General features: G+C 40.1%; 1 non-coding gene across 1 annotated transcript; it reads left to right on the top strand.

Annotated features, from left to right (window-relative positions):
* Positions 1 to 7,939: 7,939 nt before the first annotated feature.
* Positions 7,940 to 8,011, top strand: TRNAA-UGC (transfer RNA alanine (anticodon UGC)). Its single transcript has one exon. It is a non-coding gene; the product is annotated as a tRNA-Ala (tRNA).
* Positions 8,012 to 8,500: the final 489 nt, after the last annotated feature.

Raw genomic sequence — 8,500 nt, 5'->3', positions numbered from 1 at the left:
CACAGCACAGGGATAATGCACATAGTGAGGTCACAGTACATAGATAATGCACATAGTGAGGTCACAGTACATAAATAATGCACATAGTGAAATCGCAGTACAGAGATAATGCAAACAGTGATGTCACAGTACATAGATAATGCACATAGTGAGGTCACAGTACAGAGATAATTCACATAGTGAGGTCACAGTAGAGAGATAATAAACACAGTGATGTCACATTACAGAGATAATCTACATAGTGAGGTCACAGTACAGAGATAATAAGCACAGTGATGTCACATTACAGAGATAATAAACATAGTGAGGTCACAGTACATAGATAATGCACATAGTGAGGTCACAGTACAGAGATAATGCACATAGTGAGGTCACAGTAGAGAGATAATAAACACAGTGATGTCACAGTACAGAGATAATGCACATAGTGATGTCACAGTACAGAGATAATGCACATAGTGATGTCACAGTATATAGATAATGCACATAGTGAGGTAACAGTACAAAGATAATGGACATAGTGAGGTCACAGTACATAGATAATGCACATAGTGTGGTCACAGTACAGAGATAATGCGAATAATGATGTCACAGTACATAGATAATGCACATAGTGATGTCACATTACATAGATAATATACATAGTGAGGTCACAGTACATAGATAATGCACATAGTGTGGTCACAGTACAGAGATAATGCACATAGTGATGTCACAGTACATAGATAATGCACATAGTAAGGTCACAGTACATAGATAATGCACACAGTGAGGTCACAGTAGAGAGATAATAAATACAGTGGTGTCACATTACAGAGATAATCCACATAGTGAGGTCACAGTACAGAGATAATAAACACAGTGATGTCACATTACAGAGATAATACACATAGTGAGGTCACAGTACATAGATAATGCACATAGTGAGGTCAGAGTACAGAGATAATGCACATAGTGAGGTCACAGTACAGAGATAATACACATAGTGAGGTCACAGTACATAGATAATGCACATAGTGAGGTCACAGTACAGAGATAATGCACATATTGATGTCACAGTACATAGATAATGCACATAGTGAGGTCACAGTACAGAGATAATGCACATAGTGAGGTCACAATACATAGATAATGCACATAGTGAGGTCACAGTACATAGATAATGCACATAGTGATGTCACAGTACATAGATAATGCACATAGTGAGGTCACAGTAGAGAAATAATAAACACAGTGATGTCACATTACAGAGATAATACACATAGTGATGTCACAGTACATAGATAATGCACATAGTGATGTCACAGTACATAGATAATGCACATAGTGATGTCACAGTACATAGATAATGCACATAGTGATGTCAAAGTACAGAGATAATGCACATAGTGATGTCGCATTACAGAGATAATAAATATAGTTATGTTACGTTACAGAGATAATGCACATAGTGAGGTCACAGTACATAGATAATGCACATAGTGAGGTCACAGTACATAGATAATGCACATAGTGAGGTCACAGTTGAGAGAAAATAAACACAGTGAAGTCACATTACAGAGATAATACACATATTGATGTCACAGTAGAGATAATAAGCACAATGATGTCACATTACAGAGATAATGCAAATAGTGAGGTCACAGTACAGGGATAATACACATAGTGATTTCACAGTACAGAGATAATACACATAGTGATGTCACAGTACAGGGATAATAAACACAGTGATGTCATATTACAGAGATAATACACATAGTGGTGTCACAGCACCGAGATAATGCACATAGTGAGGTCACAGTACATAGATTATGCACATAGTGAGGTCACACTACATAGAAAATGCACATAGTGAAGTCACAGTACAGAGATAATGCACATAGTGAGGTCACAGTAGAGAGATAATAAACACAGTGATGTCACATTACAGAGATAATACACATAGTGATGTCACAGTACATAGATAATGCACATAGTGATGTCACAGTACATAGATAATGCACATAGTGAGGTCACAGTACATTGATAATGCACAGTGTGGTCACAGTACAGAGATAATGCACATAGTGATGTCACAGTACATAGATAATGCACATAGTGAGGTCACAGTACAGAGATAATGCACATAGTGAGGTCACAGTAGAGAGATAATAAACACAGTGATGTCACATTACAGAGATAATACACATAGTGATGTCACAGTATAGAGATAATGCAAATAGTGAGGTCAGAGTACAGAGATAATGCACTTAGTGAGGTCACAGTACATAGATAATGCACATAGTGAGATCACAGTAGAGAGTTAATAAACACAGTGATGTCCCATTACAGAGATAATGCACATAGTGAGGTCACAGTAGAGAGATAATAAACACAGTGATGTCACAATACAGAGATAATGCACATAGTGATGTCACAGTACATAGATAATGCACATAGTGAAGTCACAGTACAGAGATAATGCACATAGTGAGGTCACAGTACATAGATAATGCACATTGTGTGGTCACAGTACAGAGATAATGCACATAGTGAGGTCACAGTACATAGATAATGCACATTGTGTGGTCAGAGTACATAGATAATGCACATAGTGATGTCACAGTAGATAGATAATACACATAGTGAGGTCACAGTACATAGATAATGCACATAGTGTGGTCACAGTACAGAAATAATGCACATAGTGATGTCACAGTACATAGATAATGCACATAGTGAGGTCACAGTACAGGGATAATGCACATAGTGATGTCACAGTACAGAGATAATCCACATAGTGATGTCACATTACAGAGATAATACACATAGTGAGGTCACAGTAGAGAGATAATGCACATAGTGATGTCACAGTACATAGATAATGCACATAGTGAGTTCACAGTAGAGAGATAATGCACATAGTGAGGTCACAGTACATAGATAATGCACATAGTGATGTCACAGTACATAGATAATGTACATAGTGAGGTCACAGTACAGAGATAATGCACATAGTGAGGTCACAGTACCTAAATAATGCACATAGTGAGGTCACAGTAGAGAGATAATACACATAGTGAGGTCACAGTACATAGATAATGCACATAGTGATGTCACAGTACATAGATAATGTACATAGTGAGGTCACAGTACAGAGATAATGCACATAGTGAGGTCACAGTACCTAAATAATGCAGATAGTGAGGTCACAGTACATAGATAATGCACATAGTGAGGTCACAGTACAGAGATAATACACATAGTGATGTCACAGTACAGAGATAATACACATAGTGAGTTCACAGTACATAGATAATGCACATAGTGTGGTCACAGTACAGAGATAATGCACATAGTGAGGTCACAGTACATAAATAATGCACATAGTGATGTCACAGTACATAGATAATGTACATAGTGAGGTCACAGTACAGAGATAATGCACATAGTGAGGTCACAGTACCTAAATAATGCAGATAGTGAGGTCACAGTACATAGATAATGCACATAGTGAGGTCACATTACAGAGATAATACACATAGTGATGTCACAGTACAGAGATAATACACATAGTGAGTTCACAGTACATAGATAATGCACATAGTGTGGTCACAGTACAGAGATAATGCACATAGTGAGGTCACAGTACAGAGATAATGCACATAGTGAGGTCACAGTACAGAGATAATGCACATAGTGAGGTCACAGTACAGAGATAATGCACATAGTGAGGTCACAGTACATAAATAATGCACATAGTGAGGTCACAGTACATAGATAATGCACATAGTGAGGTCACAGTACATAGATAATGCACATAGTGAGGTCACAGTACATAGATAATGCACATAGTGAGGTCACAGTACATAAATAATGCACATAGTGAGGTCACAGTACATAAATAATGCACATAGTGAGGTCACAGTACAGAGATAATGCACATAGTGAGGTCACAGTACAGAGATAATGCACATAGTGAGGTCACAGTACAGAGATAATGCACATAGTGAGGTCACAGTACAGAGATAATGCACATAGTGAGGTCACAGTACAGAGATAATGCACATAGTGAGGTCACAGTACATAAATAATGCACATAGTGAGGTCACAGTACATAGATAATGCACATAGTGAGGTCACAGTACATAGATAATGCACATAGTGAGGTCACAGGACATAGATAATGCACATAGTGAGGTCACAGTACATAAATAATGCACATAGTGAGGTCACAGTACATAAATAATGCACATAGTGAGGTCACAGTACAGAGATAATGCACATAGTGAGTGGGTGGGAGCCGGTGGCGCACGTGTCGGCTTTCTTATTTATTGTTATGGGAGTTCCAAAAACAGAGGAGCAAATACAAGGAGGGAGAAGAAATGTATCAGAATGGTCACATGAGAATAAGGAGAAATATAACCGCAGCGCCGGCGTCATGGATCGTCCATCACTTATGTGACCTCCTATCAGTCTCCATCCAAGGGATGTATCTCAGTGGTAGAGCGCATGCATCCATGTCTTGTGATAAATTAGTAAAATCTCTCCAATTATATTCCAGGAACTTTGTTATTTGATTTTGCACTTAGTTCTCCCTTTGTCAGACCTCCATATACTGTCAGACCCCCATACTGTATACTGTTACACTCTGGAGCATTGTTTGCACACATCCCACTTACTTTCTTTTGTCTTTATATTGTTTCTCTCTTTATTCTTTGCATCACACGACCATCCATTATGTAAATGTCATTGATATTCTGTGTGTGTATACCTATCCATCTTATACAGTTATATGAAAAAGTTTGGGCACCCCTATTAATCTTAAGCTTAATGTTTTATAAAAATTGGTGTTTTTGCAACAGCTATTTCAGTTTGATATATGTAATAACTGTTGGACACAGTAATGTTTCTGCCTTGAAATGAGGTTTATTGTACTAACAGAAAATGTGCAATCTGCATTCAAACAAAATTTGACAGGTGCATAAGTATGGGCAACCTTATCATTTTCTTGTTTTAAATACTCCTACCTACTTTTTACTGACGTACTAAAACACTTTTTTTGGTTTTGTAACCTAATTGAGCTTTGAACTTCATAGCCAGGTGTATGCAATCATGAGAAAAGCTACTTAAAGTGGCCACTTACAAGTTGTTCTCCTGTTTGAATCTCCTCTGAAGAGTGGCATCATGGGCTCCTCAAAACAACTGTCAAATGATCTGAAAACAAAGATTATTCAACATAGTTGTTCAGGGGAAGGATACAAAAAGCTGTCTCAGAGATTTAACCTGTCAGTTTCCACTGTGAGGAACATAGTAAGGAAATGGAACAACACAGGGACAGTTATTGTTAAGGCCAGAAGTGGCAGGCCAAGAAAAACATCAGAAAGGCAGAGAAGAAGAATGGTGAGATCAGTCAAGGACAATCCTCAGACCACCTCCAGAGAGCTGCAGCATCAACTTGCTGCAGATGGTGTCACTGTGCATCGGTCAACTATGCAACGCACTTTGCACAAGGAGAAGCTGTATGGGAGAGTGATGCGAAAGAAGCCGTTTCTGCAAGCACGCCACAAACAGAGTCGGCTGAGGTATGCAAAAGCACAATTGGAGAAGCCAATTTTTTTTTTGGAAGAAGGTCCTGTGGACTGATGAAACCAAGATTGAGTTGTTTGGTCATACAAAAAGGCATTATGCATGGCGGCAAAAAAACACAGCATTCCGAGAAAAACACTTGCTACCCACAGTAAAATTTGGTGGAGGTTCCATCATGCTTTGGGGCTGTGTGGCCAATGCCGGCGCCAGGAATCTTGTTAAAGTTGAGGGACGCATGGATTCCACTCAGTATCAGCAGATTCTTGACAATAATGTTCAAGAATCAGTGATAAAGTTGAAGTTACGCAGGGGATGGATCTTTCAGCAAGACAATGATCCAAAACACCGCTCCAAATCTACTCAGGCATTCATGCAGAGGAACAATTACAATGTTCTGGAATGGCCATCCCGGTCCCCAGACCTGAATATCATTGAACGTCTGTGGGATCATTTGAAGAGGGCTGTCCATGCTCAGCGACCATCAAACTTAACTGAACTGGAATTGTTTCGTAAAGAGGAATGGTCAAAAATACCTTCATCCAGGATCCAGGAACTCATTAAAAGCTACAGGAAGCGACTAGAGGCTGTTATTTTTGCAAAAGGAGGATCTACTAAATATTAATGTCACTTTTCTGGTGAGGTGCCCATACTTATGCACCTGTCAAAGTTTGTTTGAATGCAGATTGCACATTTTCTGTTAGTACAATAAACCTCATTTCAAGGCAGAAACATTACTGTGTCCAACAGTTATTACATATATCAAAATGAAATAGCTGTTGCAAAAACACCAATTTTTATAAAACATTAAGCTTAAGATTAATAGGGGTGCCCAAACTTTTTATATAACTGTATTTACACTGCTCAAAATAATAAAGGGAGCACTCAAATAACACATCCTAGATCTGAATGAATGAAATCTTCTCATTGAATACTTTGTTCTGTACAAAGTTGAATGTGCTGACAACAAAATCACACAAAAATCATCAATTGAAATCACATTTATTAACCAATGGAGGCCTGGATTTGGAGTCACCCCCAAAATTAAAGTGGAATAACACACTACAGGCTGATCCAACTCTGATGTAATGTCCTTAAAACAAGTCAAAATGAGGCTCAGTATTGTGTGTGACCTCCACGTGCCTGTATGACCTCCCTACAACGCCTGGGCATGCTCCTGATGAGGCTGAGTATTGTGTGTGACCTCCACGTGCCTGTATGACCTCCCTACAACGCCTGGGCATGCTCCTGATGAGGCTGAGTATTGTGTGTGGCCTCCACGTGCCTGTATGACCTCCCTACAACGCCTGGGCATGCTCCTGATGAGGCTGAGTATTGTGTGTGGCCTCCACGTGCCTGTATGACCTCCCTACAACGCCTGGGCATGCTCCTGATGAGGCTGAGTATTGTGTGTGGCCTCCACGTGCCTGTATGACCTCCCTACAACGCCTGGGCATGCTCCTGATGAGGCTGAGTATTGTGTGTGGCCTCCATGTGCCTGTATGACCTCCCTACAACGCCTGGGCATGCTCCTGATGAGGTTGCGGATGGTCTCCTGTGGGATCTCCTCCCAGACCTGGACTAAAGCATCCGCCAACTCCTGGACAGTCTGTGGTGCAACGTGACGTTGGTGGATGGAGCGAGACATGATGTCCCAGATGTGCTCAATCGGATTCAGGTCTGGGGAACGGGCGGCCAGTCCATAGCTTCAATGCCTTCATCTTGCAGGAACTGCTGACACACTCCAGCCACATGAGGTCTGGCATTGTCCTGCATTAGGAGGAACCCAGGGCCAACCTCACCAGCATATGGTCTCACAAGAGGTCTGAGGATCTCATCTCGGTACCTAATGGCAGTCAGACTACCTCTGGCGAGCACATGGAGGGCTGTGCTGCGGGCTGGTATGTTTATGCACAATCACCAGGGACCTTCCCAGCCTGATAATATCAGCTCTCAGTTGTCTGCTTTAATTAACTTTGCTGGTTACATGGGGGGATACACCACGTCATTTTTTTTTGTTTGTTTTTTTATTTAATCATTAAAAGCTGCCTGATAAGCTCCACAGGGTGCAAAGTTATTATATGTTGGGTGGTTGTGCAATTATTTGTCTATATGTCTGTTCCTATGTCTAAATGTCTCTCTGTACGTCTGTTGGTCAATATATCTGTCTATCTATCTACTCAATCTATCTCCATTATCTATCTCCATGTCATTTATTGCTGTCTAAAAACGCTAGAAAAATGCAGGAAAAAAAGCACGTTTTTGCCGCTGCGTTTTTCCTGCCAAGAGATGTGGAAATGCTGCAGAAATTTCTGCTTTCAAATAAGTGTGAACATACCCTTAGGGTTTTGCATATGAGCATAACACACATGCAGGGGATGTAGCTCAGTGGTAGAGCGCATGCTTTGCATGTATGAGGCCGCGGGTTTAATCCCCAACATCTCCATTGTCATGTATTCCACAGAGATCACTCTATATCTCACCATGCTGTCACTGTGTCAGGATTTCATCAGGGATTCCAACATATGGAATATATGTTAATGCCCTCTGTACAGTCACTGCCACCTTCACAATAGCCCAATTATTAATATTACTCGCTGCCACCACCGGCTGAGTTTGAAATATAGTACAAGGCCTTGCCTGGCCAAACGCCTGCATTCTGGTAGTGTATGGCTTCTGGGAAGGGAACGATTACAGGACAAAAGAAACAGAACGATTAGATTTTATATTTAATCCAAATGGGAGGCAGTGTTTAGGAAAACTATACAAAAATGTTTACAAAAGGAGACAATACAATACATTAATAGTTACACCAAATAATAAGGATTAAAGAAGAGACTTACTATAAGATCGCTGAGACGATTCAATATAGGTGGATTTGATTTGAACGTTATCGAATATGACCCATTGCTTATAGTATCTATACCCCCCAGCC

Source organism: Phyllobates terribilis, unplaced genomic scaffold (genome assembly GCF_046119375.1).
Source record: "Phyllobates terribilis strain yellow unplaced genomic scaffold, ASM4611937v1 Scaffold_3__8_contigs__length_932513732, whole genome shotgun sequence".
Lineage (NCBI taxonomy): Eukaryota > Metazoa > Chordata > Amphibia > Anura > Dendrobatidae > Phyllobates > Phyllobates terribilis.
This window is presented reverse-complemented; position numbering and strand designations above follow the sequence as displayed.